Source organism: Sitophilus oryzae, unplaced genomic scaffold, assembly GCF_002938485.1.
Source record: "Sitophilus oryzae breed Bouriz unplaced genomic scaffold, Soryzae_2.0 scaffold_178_pilon_pilon, whole genome shotgun sequence".
NCBI lineage: Eukaryota > Metazoa > Arthropoda > Insecta > Coleoptera > Curculionidae > Sitophilus > Sitophilus oryzae.
Window position 1 is genome coordinate 449,628 of NW_022146490.1, and position 21,802 is coordinate 471,429.

Here is a 21,802-nt window from a genome sequence, read left to right on the forward strand (position 1 = left end):
TATAGCCAATTCTTATCTTTCTTGACTAATTTCACTTAGATTGCATGCTATTCTTATTCTGTTATGATTTATAACTTATAAAAAGTTCTAAACGGTTCTTTACAATTTACATTACACAAACTAAAACTTAAAAAAATAATATCACTACATACACTTTAAATTATTTTAGAAAATGTTCAAAAATCCGCCAATGTTTTGAGTTGCATCTTTTAAAAACTGAATTACTACTTATTCTTACAGAAGGATCGGTAGACTTAATTAAACTTTTCTCGTACCGCCACTTCGAGTGTCTCTCTTAATTCGTAAGTTCTTTTGTAAACCTTTATTGTTAACTATAGCGCATAAAAAATTCTAAAATGGATAGGTCAAGTGATCGAGAAGCACCATGCAATTAGTCCACCTCTTCCTATCCCTGCGTTTGTATAATTATGATATAAATAGTTTTTAAAATATCTTTCATTATGAAGGGTGGGAGGTGGTGTGTCATACTGAAAGTCATGTTGGAACCACTCTATTGATGTGCGAGTATCTACACGCTTTTCTTCATTTGAAAAATTCATATTTACAATTTTTGTTTATTATAATTTACAAAGTTTGGATGTGACAGCTTAACATTTCTGAGGGCAACACCGATTCCATGGCTAACTAAGTGAAATTGTTTAAAAATGATAAGAATTGAATTACTATAACTCGGTAATTTTTCGAAGAAAAGATATTATAGCTTATATCACTAAAAAGCTTAAAAAATTGCGCTTTTTATGAAGTCATGGCCAACTACGGTTTCCATTTAAAAAAACATTATGTTTGTGTCATATATCAAAAATGACAGGCTTTAGAAAAAAACGAAGGACACGGTCTCATTAAGGATGTGATTATCTACAACTTTTATCTGAAAACTTCTTGTCTAAAATAGCTTATAATGGAATTAGAGACAATTTTTAAAATAGCGGAAATTTGTTTTTTTCGAAATATCTAGTAAGCCATGAACTTTTTCAAAAATCTGAAAGGCGAATATTTATGACCCCACAAAACTGCAATTCTTTCCCTATTTAACCGACTCTCTATCTCCAGTAGTTTCCGAGATACCCATAGAGAACATCGTAGGAAACTCACCCTGTATGTGTAGTAATATTTTTTTCTTGCATTTTTGCTTTTATTTACTACTTGTCAAAGATTAGATGTCAAGGAATTTAGATACGTCAATTTGACTTACCTGCTTCAGTAGCGTATCGGTTATTATAATGTATCTATTTTTATTAGAATTATATATTTTTATAACAATTTTAGTAACTACCAACATTTATTCACAACGTAAAATAAAACAACAAATTATTTACCCTACATCATATTTTTACACGTTTTGAATAAAATTGGAACGGCACTGATAAACCGGAATTTAAGCCATTTTAGGACCCCGTCGCATTCGATCTAAGATTTTTTATATGCCTTTTCCGTAATCTTATTATTCAAAGGCTAGAGTTCATAGTAAGACTTGTGATAGATGTAAAAGCATAATGATGACAGCACAATTTTAAATATTGTCAACTTAATGAAAGTTCTTAAAAATCACTGAATATCAGTTTTTTATTGACAAAGATTCCTCTTGGTTTTGAATATTTTACTGTATTGCTGTGGAAAAACTATAATTAATGTTTTCGAAAAAAAAATAATTTTAGTCTTTTTTTTGGTGTTGGATTTTATGAAAGAAAACGTTTCAATTGTTGATTTACCAAAACTAGTTGATTTGGTATAACGATGTGATATTGTTAATTGCATTTTTTTGTATTTTTATTTTTACGGACAACGTCTCGTTTTGTACATAAAAAATTACTTTAGGGCTAATCAATTCACTGCTCAGTGGTTTTTTAATTTCGATTATAATTTTACTTTTTTTATTTTCAATTCTATATAATCCTCAAAATATAGTCATATAAATATACCGTATTCTCGACAAAAAAAAACAGCGTCAAGTTAGCTTTCATTTCCAAGCCAACTCCGGCGCCCTTTTTTTTCATTCGTATATGATGTATTATTGTATTTTTTAATTTTTAACCAGTTTTATGGTTGCCCTAACTGCTATAGAGAGAGAAAAAAAATATGGTTAACGCTTCTCACGTTTTTCGAGAATGTTATACTTTAATTTCATCAGGTTTTGGTAATTTTAAGATGTAAATTTAGAAAATTTGAAAAAAATACCAAAAATTTCTTTCGTAGTTAGGTAGAGCATTGTTTAAGGATAAAGATAAATTTTATTAACTAGGATGTTAAGTTTAATTATCACCTAAATACGCTTTAATCGCTATTATTGTATATTTTTAATATGTGCGTGTGTGTGAGTGTAAAATATATATTTTTTAGAAACGGACAAAAATAGAAAGATATTTTGATTTGCGCTTTAATAAACATTTTAGCGACTTATTGTAAAAAGATATATATAACAGTAATTACTATGATTACTAATATCTGTAGTCTCTAAATATTTCACTAGACTTGGGTAACTAATAAGTAAAAATATATTTAAAACAATACAGGGTGGCGCCTCTCATACGCCGCGGAAGCTCCAAGGAGAACGGTAGTTTATATCGAAATGAAATTTTGGCATTTTATAAAAATATATAGAATTATACAGGGTGTCCCCAAAAAAAGTTACACGTCAAAGTTGTGTTTTTTGTAATGGAACGCCCTATATATTAATTGATTTTCGGGTTCTAGAAAAAAAATAAAGGTGAGTTTTATTAGAGAAGCATATACCTAAAGTCTAAGGATTTTGACATATTTCACATTTTGTGAAAATGAAGAGTAAATTTTAAATTTCGATAACAGCTACCTAAATTTTAGTTGACCTTGTATAGCCTGATATTTAATTACAGTAACCATTGTATGTTAAACCAAATTGAAATTTGACCCGAAAAGTTATACAGGGTGAGACAAAATTAATATGGAACATTAGGCACTTTTAAAAGCAAGTTAGTCCTTTATTTTAAATGGAACGCCCAATATATTTTTCCGGTATTCAATGGGGAATGTATATACCTTCATAATATTATTAAGGTTGCCTATCCCTCAGACAAAGGTTTTCGTAGATATTTTAATTTTTATGATTTTGCGTCAGTAGATCTTTATTGTTTGAAAAAATCTAGGTGGCTGTGTGATACCTTTTGGTAATTTAACAAAAATTAAAGATTGTAGAGTAAAATACTCAACGGTAATAAAAAGATACACGTTTAAAACATATTTTAATTGTTACAGAATTAAAAGTAGATATAAACCTATAATTATGTGACAAAAATTAGCTAGATGAAATCAAATGCTCAAAATACTTCCTTTACTGTTAACTGCATAAAATTAGTCTCTCTTCAAAAGGATCTTTTCATTTTAAAAGGCATATTATGTAGAGTTCTACCTAGAAAAGCCGCTACAATAATTTCTCTCATGTTATCGACAATAGTTGGTCGAGTTTTGTAAACACTGTCTTTAACATATCCCCATAAACAACCCAGACTAGATAAAATCAGGAGCATTCTAATTGTTGAATGCACACTGCATTTACCAACTAATAGATGATATCAATTCTCTCTGATGTAGGATAAGTTTGCATTTTCGGCAAATTTCTGAGAATTTTTTTTGTTTTAACTGACACAAACTGATAACTAGTGGTTAAAATTGGACTAATTAGACAGATATGTTGAAGTAACGTCAGACATATCACAGCCACCTAGATTTTATCAAATAATAATATCTACTCATATCAAATCATGTAAATGAAAATATCTAGGAAAATCTTTGTTTGAGGGGTAGACAACCTTAATAGTATTTTGAAGAGACATGAATTCTTCACTGAATATCGGAATAATATACTGGGTGTTCCATTTAAAATAAAAGAGTAACATGCTTTTAAAGGTGACCAATGTTCAATATTAATTTGTCTCATCCTGTATAACTTTTTGGATCAAGTTTTAATTTGATTTAAAGTACAATAGTTAATTTAACTACATATTAGGCTATACCGGGTAAATTCTAGTTTAGGTAGCTTTTATTGTATTTTAAAAATTGTTCTTTATTTCTAGAAAATGTTAAATATGTCAAAAACCTTACATTTTAGTCACATACTTCTCTTATAAAACTCACCTTTATTTTTCTCCCAGAATCCGAAAATCAATTAATATATAGGGTGTTCCATTACAAAAAACACAACTTTGATATGTAACTTTTTTTGGGGACACCCTGTAGAACACTCTATATTTTTAAAAAGTGCCCTGAATTAACCTACATATGCTCACAAATTTTCATCTCAATACAAACTGTCGTTCTCCTTGGAACCTCCGCGACGTATGAGAGGCGCCACCCTGTATGTGATTTGGAAAAACTATGTTCTGTAACTGAATATAATCTTTCTATAGTCCGTCCAGCGATGGAATATATGACAGTGGCGTTTGTCTGTCATTTTAATTCAAATGTCAATTGTTTTGTGTCATTTTTTGACGTCTGTATATTCTCTCGCTGGTCAGACTATAGAATTGCCTTCTGTACAAATCATTTACCATTTCTAATGGCAAAGACTGCTTCCTCGTTAGACTTATTTTTTTTTAATTTATTTTCCAGAGTATATGTCTACTACTTGACTGTTTAAAAAGCATAAATTTAATGAAATGCGTTTATCTAAATTTTATTACATGGTATTTAACAATTGTAAAATAAGCAGATTTAAAAAACCTTGCATAAAAAATTAATTGTTCTATGCATATACTGAGATATTTAATTTTTTTATTGTAATAGCAACCACAGTGATTAAGCTTTATATTTTCTTAATTTTGGATTTGTTCTGACTATTTTAAAACAATCCGATTTTAACTATAACTAATAAACATTTCTCTTGTTTAGTTTAAATTTAGTAAAATCTTATACAATTTAATATATATTTAATATTAAAATCTACATATTTATAATTAATATAAATGTACATGGCGTTAAAGAAAGCCTGTCACGGCATGATCTCAAAATAATAAAATTTAATAGCACAATAATAATTATTGTAATTGTAATTTTAAGATAGTGAAGCTTTTTGGTAATTTTCGTCAGAATTAATATTGTTATTTGTAATTTTCTTTTTAATTTTGCAGCGATGTCATGATTTTTTAGGATTTTATTTCTAAAATTTATCAATTGATGTAAATTTATTTGTAAAAATAAAAGAAATCTAATTAATATTTTGGCTTTTATTTTTTCTTTGATTAATCTATACTAATATATAAAATCCTTAAGTGACTGACAAACTGATTAATCACGATCTTGCTCAAACCACTCAACGTAATGAAGCTCAATTTTGGCATACAAGTGGATTCTAGGGTGTAGAGGTAAAAGGGATTTTCGAAATTCCAGTTCAAGAGGGTGAAACCACCCCTCAAATATTACAATATTTTTATTTAAAAACGGTCAAGTTTCGAAAAAACAGCTTAAACAAGTATATTTTATATTTTGTTTTTTATACATACTTTATGATTTTTTAAAATGTATACAGGGTGTTTCGAAAAATCTAGTCATTGATTAATCACGATCCTGCTTAAAGCGCTTGACGTAAAAGCTGATTTTTGGAAAACAGATTCACTTTAGGGTGTAGAGGTTCAATAAGAAGGGATTTTTTCGAAACTCGAATTCTAAGGAGGTTAAACTATCCCTCAAATATTAAAATATTTTTTATTTAAAAACCGGTGTTTTCGGGAAAACTCTTAAACACGTATATTTTATTTTTGTTGTTTTACATATTTTATGATTTTTTATAAATTTATACAGGGTGTTTCATAAAATATGACCATTGAGTAATCACGATTCTGCTTAAACTGCTTGACGTTTAAAAAGCTGATTTTTTGGCAAACAGTTGACTGTGGGGTGTAGAGGTTCGATAAGGAGGATTTCTCGAATCTCAAATTCCAAGAGGGTAAAAACGCCCCTCAAATATTACAATATTTGTTATTTAAAAAACGGTTAGTCTTCCGGGAAAACGCTTGGACAAGCATAATTTATTTGTTTTTTTTTACATATTTTGAATTTATTTAAAAAATCATACAGGGTGTCCCAAAAAGTTGGGTAATTTCTAAACCACGATTCTGCTTAAACTGCTTGACGTAAAACGCTTATTTTTGGCAAACGGGTTTTTCGAAAGTCAAATTCCAACGAGATGAAACTACCCCTCAAATATTACCAAGTTATATAATAATATCGCCATATTGTTTTTCTCATGCTGACATAAATGTGAGAAAATTTTATCCAGTTTGTATGTTAATAGAAATTCTTGCTTTGCTTTATCATCACCATTACAAATGATTAATTTGACGCGAACGAAGTCGCTGGTACACGCTAGTTTAAATATAAAAAAATAAGTAAAGTAATAGGATATATAAAATTATGATTGAGGAATAATTATAAGAAGCATACTAAACATTTCTAGCAAATTTCTAATAAATTCTGTTACAAAATAATATCATATGAACGAAATAAAATGGCGTCCAGTTGGCTTGAACATGATGATCCATGCCATTACTAATACAGTATGATCGAAAAAAAATGGCGTCCAGTTGGCTGGGAAATGACGATCGATGACATTTCCCATATAAATTTACATATAAAATGACAGCGATCTTCATTTCAAGGCCATAGCTGGCGCCTTTTTTTCGATGATAATATGAGCTTCAACAGTTTATGCAGAAATAGTTTAATTGTATTAAAATTAGTATTATCAACCAAAGCTGTGGTTGCGGTTGGTAAGTATATCAGTATTTTAATAGCAGTTTTTATTGTTTAACGTTGTGTGGTTTTACATTTTTTTAAACAAAAAACAATTTTATGGTTGCTATAGAAACATTAAGTGCCTATTATTCCTTGATTACTTTTAAGAGTAAAAACAGGTACACTAACGGCATTTTAACTAACTTATAGCCGTGAAACATCGCTTTTACAAGCCACTTCGTTTTGCGACAAACAGTAGTGTGGCCTTATTTAATTCCTTCAGTTCCCCAGGGGCTCATCTTAGTTTATTGCAATGACTGAGTTTTTTCACTTGTACTTCGGTGTAGACCAAATAAAACTGATGTATATGTAATTGTTCATGAATTATACATTTAAACACTGCGAATTCCGAGGATATAAATTGTATCTACTAAAAAGGTAAAGGGTGACAGGTACCTATTTATTGGAAATTCAATGATTATTTTATAATATAATAATATAATAATTATTATAAACAGAGGACCGATCTAGCTAGAAAAGGAGCAAACACTCCACTAACTGGACCAGAAGCGTTCTGCTTTCCAAGTGGAAAACAACTGAAAGCGGAACTCGAGAACCTGGGACTCCATCAGTAACCTGGAATGGGAATCCTCCAAGGCAACGGTCTGAAATATCAAATATTTTCCTTTATTTAAGTAAGAACAATCTTCGGATTGTCGCGGGGTTTTTCAAAAAACAACGCAGAATGCAGATTCTGTGGAGAAAATGGGGAAACTAGTTCAGTCAATGGGGATCAAAAAAGGGGCCTGCTTGGAAAAAAGTCCGGAAGTTTTGAAACTTTGCAGGTTTATAGGGTGTGGGGTCCCTAACTAAAATTCATAAAATGCACATTTCCAGACTTGCCGCCGGCGCCGCCATCCTGCCAAGATGGCGCCCAAACTCGGTATTTTGTAAATATCTCGAAAACTATGCGTTTTTCGCAAAAATTTGAAGAGAGCAAAATTAAAGGGAGTAAAAATTACGATATTTCCTATAAAAAGGTTTTATGAAAATTTTCGCTAAAGTCAACCGATACGCCACTGTTTTATGACAAAATTGAAGAAACTAAACATAAACTAGTTTTAGTAAACCCTAATCGACATTTGATTTCACTAAAAATCCACTATTATTTCCAGGGATTTTGTGCCTAAACAGTTGAGATTAGCGAAAATTTTCATAAAACCTTTTTATAGGAAATTTTATTCTCTTTAATGTTTTCATTGCGAAAAACGCATAGTTTTCGAGATATTCACAAAAACCGATTTTGGGCGCCATCTTGGCAAGATGGCGGCGCCGGATATGTGCATTTTATGGATTTTAGTTAGAGACCCCAAAACCTATAAACCTGCAAAGTTGCAAAACTTCCGGACTTTTTTCGAAGCAAAATCCCCAATGACTGAACTAAACACTAGAATACCTCACCACTGAGTGCGCCGAGTGTGCCGCTCCCAAACATTCTACATTCATACCACACATGCAAAACCACAGCTAATAATAAGATTTTTCAGCTTGGAAGAAGTAGGTGCTCAAAGGTGGTAAAGTATTTCCAAATTCACTTGGACTGGTTTAGGGCTCTTAATTTCGGTGCATTGTCTGAAACAAAAATCTTAGAGTCCCAAACCAATTAAATGACTTTGGAAATACCATAGTCAGAGCTACAACCTATTTTTATTCTTAATCTAAGGCTACAACAAGTCAATTTTAAAAAGACTTAAGTCTTATGTCGTTTCTAAAATAAAAATGATTTAAGTCTTAATAAGTCAAATTCAAAATAAAGTTCAAATTATTTAATCAATATAAGATTTTTTTTAGTCTCTATGGAAGGGAAACCTGGGCGCCTTACCGCCTACACATGAACGCATTAAACAAGTTGCAACAGAGACATCTTAGACAACTCTTAAGAATGGTTCCATCATGTTTCAAACGTATCGGTCCTTGAAAAGACTAACTGCGAGAGTATTGAAGTCATTATTACAAAATCCCGCTTAAGATGGGCTGGTCGCGTATGCAGAATGCAAGAAAATCGCATACCAAAGTCTCTGCTTTACGGTGAGCTTGTAGACGGTAAGAGGAGGCCGGGTGGACAATTCAAAGGGTACAAGGATATTTTTCATTTTCAAAAATATATTTTCATTTCAAAAATATAGAAAAACGTATGTTAAATATCTAAATATAACTACAATTTAAGAACACTATAGATTTTACACTCTCAAAAAATCCTATATGGGTATTTCGCCACTGCAAGAAAATCTACAAATAAAATAGTTATTTTTTGTAAACACTTCTGCGTTGATCTAAACGGAAACTAGTTGTCAGAAATTAGGTTTACAGATATACAAATTTGCCTAACGAACAAAAAAATGCTTAACGTTTCGGAAAGTTTATCTCTTTCCGTCGTCGGAAGCAAAAAAAAATACAAAGAACAAAGAAAAAAACAACTTAAAATATCTCAATGCAACTATTCGAGAACATTTTAGTTTTTTAAAACAGATACGTCTACAAGAACCGTTGACGTTCTGTTAAAATGACATTATATCAAGTTAAACTTCAAAATTAACAATTACTACCTGATGACATATGCCTGATGACAATTACTTAATAAGGTAAAACCAAAAAGTCCCAAACTTTCTGTATGATTATTTTTAATTTTTACGTATGTTATGTTCTTTAAAATCAAAGAAGCGATTGCCATACATTACTAACATCTACAGATGCATGAGCAATACATTTTTTTTATTAGATTGTATTAAAAAAGCCTCTTTTAGTTTTCTTTTAGAGACTATTGTTTCTTTCATTATAATTTTGGCGTTATTAAAATTTATTCTGTGCCCTGTGTCCCATGAATGCTGACAAATCTTAGATTTGTGAAAATCTCCCTTTCTTAAATAATCTTTATGTTCTTTAATTCAAACATTTAAGGGTCTAGATATTTCACCAATGTAAAATTTATCGCATTTAGATTTTAGCAGATTCAATTTCAATTATATACCGTTTGCGTTCTGTTAATTTTTTTTACATTCCTTGGCTGTGTAATGTATTCAAAATCATAAATATACCTACTAAACAATGACGATATATAATTCTTCGTGACACGCTAAATAAATAGATGTATTCCCTATGTAACTATCGTGTTTGTTGCGCTGACTGTACGTGGATTACTCCTGCAATTTTGCTCCGATGAAATTTACAGCGTCTTCCTTCACGAAAGACCTCGAAGCTACAACAACACGGCCGGGGGATTATCTCGGTGCATATCGGCCATGATCACGATTTAAATGACACGAAAATAGACAAAACAGAAGAAAAAACGTGCAAATTGCGGAGAGAAGCCGATAGCAGCACAATACAGCCGCGGGCAGGGTTGGGAGGATGCCAGTGTTTATTATTTCAGTATATTTACTACAAAATTAACGACGTAAAGTAATATATTGTTTGTAAATTACACCATGGAAGTAGAGGAACATCAAGCGCTTCTCTCTCTATAATACTTTGGTTATGATTATGTTGGTTTTGGTGTATATCAATTTTTTGATTATATCTTATACAACATATTTGGAATAATTGAAAAAACCTGACGCTCTTGAAAAGGACACTGTCTTTTATTCTCTATATTGTATTCAGGGCCTATTTTACCATAAGGGACATAAGGCCCGGGCTATGGGCCAGGTGATCTAGGGGGGCCCGTTAAAGGTTGTAAGATATTCATAATTTCTTGAATTTTTGAATTTTATTGGAAAAGAGGGCCCGAATTTTTGCTTGGGCCTTAGGGCCCGACCAGATGAAAAATAGACCCTGACTGTATTCTTCTACAGTATTGGTGATAAACCTCTTACCAATGGGTACAAAAAAGTGCCAATCTTTTCACATATTCAACATAAATACCTGGGTACAAAGCGTATTTAATTTCATTGCTCTTTTAATATCTTTCATATGTATCATTCTTCAACATGTCAAGTAATATTTTTATATCAATAACAAATGTGCTCAATTCAAAATATCAAAATGATATTGATAGATATAAAAATTTTGTTATCTTTGAGTATTAAACTTTTTGGTTCAATAGAGTATATAGACTTGAACTACAATAAATTATTGCATGTGTGAGCTTAGCCTATAGTTAGAAGTAATAATATGTTACTTAAAACCAATGACTAAAGAATACAAGGACGAATAAAGGTTGTCGCCCACTAGACCGCGGCGCGACGCGGTGCGGCGCCATGTGGAAATTTCCTTTGTCTGCTTGCCATGTATTTAAATGGACCAACGCACATTAGAGCGCGCAGCGCAGAAGCGCGCCGCGGGATTTCCGTCAAGAAGGCGGAAGACTTCTCTAGCAACTTTTTTCCGTCTCCCGCGTTTCGGCGCGTAGCAGTGTGCGTACTCACAACGGAAATAATTTTGCATTCGAGTCTTTTCAGTTGGCTTTTTGACTACGAACTAGTGATACGTATCAATGGTAGAATTGTATTTTAAAGGTAAATTAGGTAATTATTAAAATCGATTTTCGTAAAGGAATATGATATTTTTTTAGTCTTCCCTCACTAGAGACAGATGGACGAAATGCCTTTCTATCAAAGATTTAATATAATTGAGGGGTGTAGAGGCAAAACCGACAATCTCCACTTTTTAACAAAAGTGACAATCTCCAATTTTTAAATTCTAATTACCTAAATATATAAAAAAGATCAGGGTTTTTTCACCACATAACTAATATACACATCAGAACAAATAAGAATTATCAAAAGTATGATGAGTAGAGATACCCGGTGTTTTGCTTCTAAAACCCTCAATTGAGGAGTGCGTAAAATGTTTCCTTTATATTTTGTAATACTGAAAAAAATGCTCTTGTCTTTCATTAAATCTGGAAAAAGATGGTAAAATTCTCCAAACTTCTTTCTTTTTTTGTTAATCGTATGAGTCCAAATTTTTCCTTTTCTTCTTCACCCCCTCTTCCTTTTCCTCTGTTAGAAGAGCACAAAAAATACGCTTTCGTCCGTACTTGAACTCATTGCTTTAAAAACTAAACTACAGTAAGTAAAAAACACTTCGACTATAACTAAATAGCGTTTCCGCGTTTCAAAAGCGCGCTTTAGTGGGCGCAGTCCCTTCGCAGCCGGAAAAAATTCTCTTCCCAGCGCCGCGCCGCGCCGCGGTCTAGTGGGCGACAACCTTAATACCTGCGACCGAATTGTTACCATACCACCAAACAGTGCCGTGGCCGTGGCACATATTTTTCTTAACATGGCCGCTTGAGGAGATATTTATATTTTTGATAAATATTTTAACTACGCCTATGGTGTATGCGGTGGTATCATACTAATTAATTACGAAAAAAAACTATTAAAATGTTAACAAAAGGTACAAAACTAGTGTCGACGTATAACAAATATCAAGTACATATAATATCAGAAATATAATTATCGAAAATAAAAAAAAACGCTAAAAAGATGGAGTGGGCTGTTTATTTACCTATGAAACGTAACTCCTGGCTCTTTCTTATCGCTGCGGCTTTTACACTTCAAAGCTGAACAACTAATCACCATTGTAATAAAGTTTATATAAAGTTCACTACACACAAACTATTAAAAATCGCTAAAATTGCCGCTGATGGCCAGCTGATGACTCATTCGTTACAACCAAAAAAATGGCGTCTAACATCACAAATTCTGCTGCAGCCCGTATATGGACGTTACATGTCCTTGCATTCTTTAGTCATTGTTTAAAACATTGTCCAAATGGAGTAAAATATGTAGGAAATTTGAAATATTTGACACAACCTTGTCCAGTAATTTCTCTAGGTACTCGCGAAGATAGAATATTATTTATTAAGGTATTCTATTGTACTCGTCAGGGGGTATAGTTGTTACGATATGATTGAGTATTAGTGGTATTATATAAGGAGGAGGATGAATAATACTACGGTATTATCTCTCAAGTGTTTATTATTATATTTACAGCGTGAATCAAATTACATATTTCTATACTATGCACTCATTACTATTTATTCATATATATACAAGAGTAAATAAAAACTGCTAAAAAGAGTTTTCAAGACATCAAAAGAGTGAACTATTATAACATTACTATGAGTCTATTCATCTAAAAAATGTATGACAGTGGGAGTTGTTTTCTGTCATTTTAATTCAAAAGTAAGTTGCATTTTCTGTCAATTTTTGTATGTATTCTGTCGAAATCGTCCGTCCTCTCATTGCATAGACTTTATCTGTGGAGACATAAGTTTAAAAAAAAGTTTACTGTATTTTTTGACACAGAATCTTAATTGTGTGAACTCAATTCACTGATGACCGTGTTTTTTGTACAAAACTCCGCTGCTGACAAAAGAAAGGCTCTTAACCATAACGATGCCCTGATTAATGGCAAAGTACATTGAATGCATAAGTAAATCCTGTACGATCTTTTCAATTATTCCACGTGTGGTCAATGCGAAGGAAAACAATGGCAAACGAAGAAATTTACGACCTTGACTTAAAGTACACATCTCCCGGAATGGGTATTTTCTCCATTTTTTGCCGTCAGCATAAAGACAAGGAGATCCTTATGTCGGGTAATGTTTGAATGCATATCATTATTAATTAAGTAGGTTTCTTCTTGTTGTCTTTTTGTGAAAAAAAGATTATCCTTAAGAAAATTGAAAATCCATAATAATTATTCATTAAAATAAAAAACGAAAAATCCAATAGTATTTTTATATTCATACAGAGGGAATCTTAATGAAGTGCATATATTTTTCAGGGTGGTATATTTCATCCCCGGAACACAAAAATTAGAAAATTTTAAATTTTTCTTTGACATTTTCCGGCAAATTTTAAAAACTTTTTAGTGTCACTTGTTTATTTTATAATTGGTTTTATACAAAGTGTTTAAATCTCTGAAAACACCCTGCATCAGGACTTGAATTACATTGAGAATATTCTGAATGTTAGAGAGGGACTTCCTAGGATGTAATAGGATGTATTTGTGAGAGTCATTGTTCCTGATTTAGCTGTCAATATTCCTGATACCTCCTTCTTTCTATAACTCATAATTTGACAGAAGATGAAGAGGTCATTTATCTTCCTCTGTCAAAAGAATAATTCCATTATTATTTGCATAATTTATTAACCATCAATATTACAATATTGGAATGTAATAAACTTAGACCATAAAAGAGTTAACTGTGCTTTTTTCCGGCGTAATATAATCTGAAATAATGCCTAACCAACGAAAGTAGTGACAGAACAACAAAAATTGACCAAGGAAATTTGAGTGAATGAGAGACCACAATTGTGGACATACTATACCTACGTACAATTTTTACATTTATGTGTCAATATAAACTGACACATAAATGATTTCTCTTAAAACCAGTGAGCGACGCTAATTTTTTTAGTGTTTTCCCAACAATTCCGTTTTGATGTTTTTAGAAAATGCACAAAAAGTGATGAAAAATATGGGCTTGGTAGGTTAACGTTGCTAAGTATTTATGTTTTATGTGATTTATATTACGTTATCAACAAAGATGGACCTTTTTCCGACATTCTTTTACGCCATGATGCATTTTAAAACATTCAACGCTGCACGGGCTAATTACAAAAACTTGTCTGCAAATTCTTGTTGAAATTCCATACTGCATCAAGTAGGTATATCTGCTACAAAAGCCATCTTAGATGTTTAGGTTATCTTTTCTGAATTCAATTAGTATTTTGGATGTAAATATAGATCCAGACATATCCCCAATCTAAAAACGGCCATGTCTCTAAACCTGTCTCAAGAAAATATCATCGATGAAATTCTGAGTGATAACGATAATATTGAAAATTTAGACGAAGAGTTTGAAAGTCTAGTACTAGAAGATAATAAATAAATATAAACATACTTATTATTTTTATATAGGAATGTATCTAAGTTATTGCAAATTTTCTTTGTGTTTTGTGTTATTTTATTTTTATATTTTATTTCGTGCTCATACTTAGTAATTTGTTATCAAATTAGTTAAGTGCCATGTTAATTAATTATGTTTAACAAATTATGTTTTGGTATGTACTTTTGCTTTGTGTTTTATAGTATTATTATTTATTAAATTATTTTTATTGTGGCGTGATGCATTCTTTATTAATTTTTTATGACGTTGTTTACAACACTTAAAAATTAATTTTTCCTGACCTTGTCGACCTTGTTTGCTGAGCAGGTAAAAGACCATATGATTTATATGCTTCCAAAACCAAAGCAGCGACAAGGATAAGAGTATTTGAGCAAAAATACTCCTGGAAGCATTATCCGTAACAAAGAATAGGAAATACTGTCTCCTCAACGAACATCTCAGTAGATTGAAGCTAAGAAACAACGTCGAATGCAGATTCTGTGGGGAAAATGGGGAAACACCAGAATAGGTACCTCATCACGGAGTGCGCCGAGACGACAACCATTTGTGCCATATACTTTGGTACAACTGATATCAGAGATGGGGAACTATCTTCTGTAAAGCTGCTTAGATACTGACTTTTGTCAAAGCCTTGAGACTGTATGACGAGTTATAACTTGTTGTAACTCAAGAAACTCCTCCTAAACATTCAACGTTCTTTTTCTTCTTTTCAACCATTGTTGATTACTCCGTCTAAATTTCTTTCATAAAAATGTCTCCCGAATTTTTCAATATACTAGAATTTATGTATATAGTCTGTGAAACGAATAACTTAATTTAATTATATTAATAACTGAATTTGATAGTTCCCGCGGGCTTTTCTAGTGTTAATTTTATTAGGTTAGCAACTTGCGGCCATGTTGACGCAATGCCGTCTCTAATAGAACAGCCAATATATACAATGACAGCGATCTTTATTTCATCACCATCATTGACGGTTTTTTTTCTATGATTTTGTATTATTTGCAAATATAATTTTTCGAACATTGATACTTGCAAAATATACATATAAATTTTGTGAATGCAAATAATAATACATCACTATTAGTAGATATGGAATGTTTTTGTTCAATTTTCAAACCCCAAAATTTAAAATATATTTTACATTTTATCCGTTATCTTATGTACCGATTCATTATTTGTATATTGTAAAACATTTGCTGCATTTGTATGGTTCATAGTTTATTTGCCAAAGTATTTATTACCATAAATAGGTATATATATATATATATATATATATATATATATATATATATATATATATATATATATATATATATATATATATATATATATATATATATATATATATATATATATATATATATTGTATTTATTAACTGTATATTATGTATATTTCATGTAAACTATATCATTTTTAAATACAAACCAAGAATACGAGGAATAATATTTTTTCCATGTATTCTACAACATATTTATTAATCCGTAGTATCTAACTAGCGTGACGTCATAAATCTCGCTTCGTGACTGTTCTATTAGAGACGGCATTGGTCTGATATTTAGAAATGTCAAAAGCTGATGAAATTTTACTTTTGACATTATGACATTTCATGTTGATTTTTGCAAGAAGAGGAAGAACTGTCACTTGTTTTATTATTTTCCTTTTCTATTTCACGAAAGTAAAAAGAGTTACCTATCTGATTCGTTCAGGCACTCAATTTAAAGAATATCAGTAACTTTTTTGATAGAGGAATTTTATATTTGCCATGTTAGTAAAAAATAACGGTCAAAATTCAAAGTTATTCATTTTATAGACTATAACAATAGTAAAATCCACTGAATTTTCGAACGCTTTACATTCGTAAATGGGTGTAGATCTTAAACATATTGCGGAGAAATGGAGCCATTGTCTCCGAAGCAAATTTTGCGGTCGATTAGAGTTAGCCCAAGTACCTACATTAGCTTTTTGCTTGATTGAAGTGCACTTTTATAAGTCTCAACTTCGAACCACTAACGGTAAGCGAGAATACGTCCCTCTTGAGCCTCAGAGGCATAGAAAAATCTAGAAATGTATGGAAATATTCATATTTTATTTCAATAAAACATCTTGAAGTGTGGCATTCTCCTTAATTTTGAAAGTTTATGCATACTACATACTACATTGCCATTAATCGCTGACTGAATTCGTAGGTTTCGCTTCCATATAACATGGCGTGAATTATTATTGCTCGGTACACTGCAAGTTTTGTTTTTGTATTCAAGTCATGATTGTAGAAAACCCTGTTTTAATTTCCAGAATGCTCTTGAGGTGCTGCTAATCCTGTGCTGAATTTCAGAGTCGATATTGGCTTTTTCCGAAATCAAACTGCCGAGGTAATTGAATTCCGCTACATATTCCAATAGTTCTTCTCCGACATTTATAACATTGTTGTGATCTTCCGGGGAAGTGCACATAATCTTAGTTTTGGCGATGTTCAGATTAAGGCCCAAAGCCTCGTATGCCCAGGTATATGTATTCAATATTTCTTGTAATTGCTGTAACGTTTTTGCAACTAGAGCACAGTCATTAGCGTATTGAAGTTCTGTGATAAATTTTGTATATGTTTTTGCCCTGAGTGGAGGCTTTTACACACTGTAAGAAATTTGTTTGGTATTCCGAACTTTTTCATAATTGCCCAAAGTGCATCTCTCTGTTCACAGAGTCGAAGGTTTTGGTTAGGTCGATGAATGCAACATAAAGTTTACACTCCTGCTCTTTTACTTGTTCCTGTTGTTCCCGAAACAGTGTTACATCACACAAACCTCGTACCAGAGTGTTTTATAGTCTCAATAACTGCACTAGCAAAAAACTAAAATACTTAAATTTATGACAAAGCCACGATTTCAATATTATTTTAATGCTATCAACATGAACTGTAACCGGGACGGCGTGAAATACATAGCGAAAATTTCTGATTTTTGCCGTATACAGTGCTGCGGTCGGAATTTTTTGAAATCTACTGAAATGTCGCAACCAAGCCGATATTATCGACAAGTCTTTTATTACTCTGAGCCGAAAACTGAAATCGTTCGATATCTACCAGCGAAAATATTAAGATTAAAGCGGCCATACGTGCATAGGCGTTCCTGGGCGACTTTTTCCACGTTTCGAGTTGTAAATGAAGCGAAATTTCTCCCGTTTGGAGGAAATCGTTCGGGAGAGTTATGTAAAAACAAAATAAAATATACGTAAGCGTTTTTCGGAAGCTTGACCGTTTTTTAAATAAAAATATTGTAATATTTGAGGGTGGTTTCACCCTCTTGGAACTGGAATTTCGAAAAATCCCTTGTTATCGAACCTCTACACCCTAGAATCAACCTGTATGCCAAAATTGAGCTTCTTACGTTAAGTGGTTTGAGCAGGATCGTGATTAATCAGTATGTCAGTCACTTAAGGATTTTATATATTAGTATAGATTTTTAATAAGAAACTTGTAAAAATATAATATTTTTACATCATTTCACAAAAAAATGTAATTTTGCAAAACAGTTTATTAATATTAAATGATTATTACAAAATACAAAACGATATTATTATTTTCACTATGAGTTTTGTGAATTTAAATCAGAATACAATCTTGCAGTAAAATTTCATATATCTAGACATATTCACAAAACCCTTGTGTAAATTTACCACAATATATTTAGTAAAAAATGACGCCACGTCACGTGACTTCTTGTAAAGCCGATGCGCATTAAGTATTCGATTGAAAACGTATAGTTAGGAGGAAAAACGAAGAACTGTTTTGGAGATAGTGTGGATGATTAGTGTTTTTATAATTTAAGGGTAGGAATGTTTAGGAGGGGAGTTAGTCACCGCGACCTTACAGATCTATTGTGTGTTAATTTAAGGGTAGTTGTTGTAGAATAAGGAAGAGGGGGTTATCTGTCTCCATTTTCTCCACCTCTTTAACTTGGTCTGTCCTTAGACCTGATACCGGTGTTGTCCCGTATCTATAATAGAGGATATATGTCCTTCTTTCTCTATTGTCTCCTTGGATTTGAGGTCAATTCCTATTGTGAGGACCTGACCATGACCCTCTTCCCTCGAGTTGATGACTCGCCAACTCGATGTCCTTACATTGAAGTTCTGACCCTGGATAAGGCTCAGCAGGTAGGTGGTGTCTTTCCCCTTGCTCCTCGGCAGAAAGACCGTGATGGCCGCCCCTTTAGGGATGTCTTCTCCCTTCACTGCAACCAGTTCCGGCCCTTACCAATTTTTAAGCTTACATGTGATCTCCACTAACCAGTTAACCGATTCTTGAGATTCACAATCTATGAGGATCATGCCCATCCGAAACTATATCGCCTCAAAACGCAGCTGACCCACATTTTGTAGATCGTTGTGTTGCGATCCCATCGCCACTACTTCGTCCAGTATAGCCTCTTCTAGAGACGTTTGCTGGTCGGTGGTCAGAGCAACCTCTGGAAAATCCTTTGGCAGCACCGCCATTTTCACTTGTCCAGCAATAGCGGCAAAGCTGGTGATACGTCCCTGCTTGCCTCCCGGTGTTGGACGGCTTTCCATCCTGGCTTTTTTCTCTCCCTTCCGGAGAAGAGGTGAGAGGTCCTCGCTCCCTCCTTTGCCCTTTGAGCCCGCCTGGTTGACCCAGGCCGGATAGACGAAACGGTAGCTTGTGTCGCTAATTGGGTCTAGAGGTATAAGGCTTCCGACCCTTGCTGGAGAAGGTGGCAGCTTGTGTGCCACTTGTGGAGGATGACCCCAAGCAAGTGTCAGCCGCCCCTCTTGTAGTTTCCTTTGGATTTGGTCCCTTGGAACTTTCATTTGTAATGTTCCCAGTGTCGCTAGGGGGCTTCCCCACAGCTTAACCGTTGATGTTTTTAATACTAGATCTCATAGTGTTCCCACGAGTCGCTAGGGATAGGCGGTCCACTTCTACAGAGCCCCGCATGTAGAAGTAAGGGGTAAATACAATGGGTGCCCCCTGATGACCCAAAATTGAGGCCAGTAATGGCTAGTGCTCTATCTAGCCACGCATCCCTTTGACCTGGTCCCGCCATCATCGTAGGATTTGGGTTTTTGGTGAGGTTGTTTCCTCTTGGTCCAGGCGGTTAAGGCAAGACACCCCCACACCCTCAACCCGCGAGACATGACCACAGTCAGTAGAGAGTGCCTGGTATAACGGACAGGGGTAGCCCCGTCCGGCATCGTTATATGTCTTGGTGCAATTCCCTGGACAAGACGATGAGTGAGATGCTTGTTAGACCAAGCCAAGTGCTAGGGCGATTCCCCCCAGCACCTGAACAAACGAGTTGTAAAATTAAAGAACGGATGGTAAATTTACTACAATAATCTGTGGCAAGAAATAACCATCAATCACGAGTATCAGCGCGTAGCGGCGCAGAGCAAATCTAAAACTCGGACAGGTTGACGAGCGGCGATGATACCGCCAGCTACATTTCGGACATCTTATATATTCAATCAACGATACAATAAATTAAAAATGTAGGTACTAAGTGTGGTACAAAATCCTATGGGTAACATCCCCGGCCAACAAATTTGGAAAAGCGAATTTAGAGTTTGCGTCGCCCGAAGTTTGTCTTTTATCTGTGACGGACTGACGGCTTATTTTGAGCTTACGCCGTGTTAAGTCGGCTGATCGGTTTTTTTATCTGTTTTACCTTCTCCAAGATCTCTTCTTTTTGCTCCATTACTTGAAGGACATCTAATTTATCTCAGGAACCATCATGGCAATCTATTGATTAATTAAGGGAATTACACAGAAGAATGCAAAACGGAACCAGTATAATATACATATATAACTAAAAACACTAGCTTTTGATCTCGACTTCGTCCGCGTAAAACCCAAATCTCTTATACAGGGTGGTCCGAACTGTATTCCGGAAACTTCGGCAGCATATTCTGCAGATAAAAATAAGTAAAAAAGTTACTATAAATGTATGTCCTAAAATGCTTAGTTTCGGAGATTATAGGGTGTATGGACAAAAAGTTATTAGTCTTCAAACCAGCAGTTAAAAATATGTATATGGCGCCCTCTACAAGTAGGAGTCATATTGACATGAAAATCAAATTTCTCATGTCAAAAAACTCCCAGACACCGATTTTCATCCACATATTGACGTTTCTTCATAAATTATTTAAAAAAAATGAAATAAAAATGAGACTTCTACACCCTGTATTTCCGAAACTAAGCATTTTAGGACATACATTTATACGAACTTTCTTACTTATTTTAATTTGCAGAATATGCTGCCGAAGTTTCAGGAATGACAGGAATACAGTTGGTACCACTGTATATATCATGCGCTTGAGAAAAAATGTCATGTTCAAAAAACTCCCAGACACCGATTTTCATCCACATATTGACGTTTCTTCATAAATTATTTAAAAAAAATGAAATAAAAATGAGACTTCTACACCCTGTATCTCCGAAACTAAGCATTTTAGGACATACATTTATACGAACTTTCTTACTTATTTTAATTTGCAGAATATGCTGCTGAAGTTTCAGGAATGACAGGAATACAGTTGGTACCACCCTGTATATCATGCGCTTGAGAAAATTCTTATTACTCGTCTCTCTATGTTCTGAGAGGATTTTCTGGCTCACAAATTTTTCTGTTCCGCTTTCTGAAGCATCATTTAGCGGTGTCTAAATTTCCGCTTACATTAATTGGCCATAACTCGCGAATAATTCGACGAAAATTTACAATAGCTCGGCCACGAAATGACACGAAAGGGTTAACCGGAGGCACTCTTCCGTAAAATGATGTAGTGCTTGGTGTGGCGCGAGCTACAAACAAAACAAAAACCGGCGCTACAGAGTAGAGATGGTCAACGGCTCTTAAGCCCCGGGAAACACTATTTTCCTTTAGTCTAATTTGTTGAACGAGTCCGCCCGAAGCGTAGCCGAACTCTAACTGTGTAATTATGACAAATATTGCCTAAAATAAATTATATAAGTTCGGTCTTAAATCGTGAAATATTAGCCCTGCAAGCGTACGCAACTTTTATCATGATTATAATTATTTACAATATAAAAAGCGTCACAATCCCACAATTAAGAGTCCATTTCATTAGTCCGAAAAAGTAGCAAAACAAGCGTTCGGCATTTAACGTTTTATGTTAAACTGGCT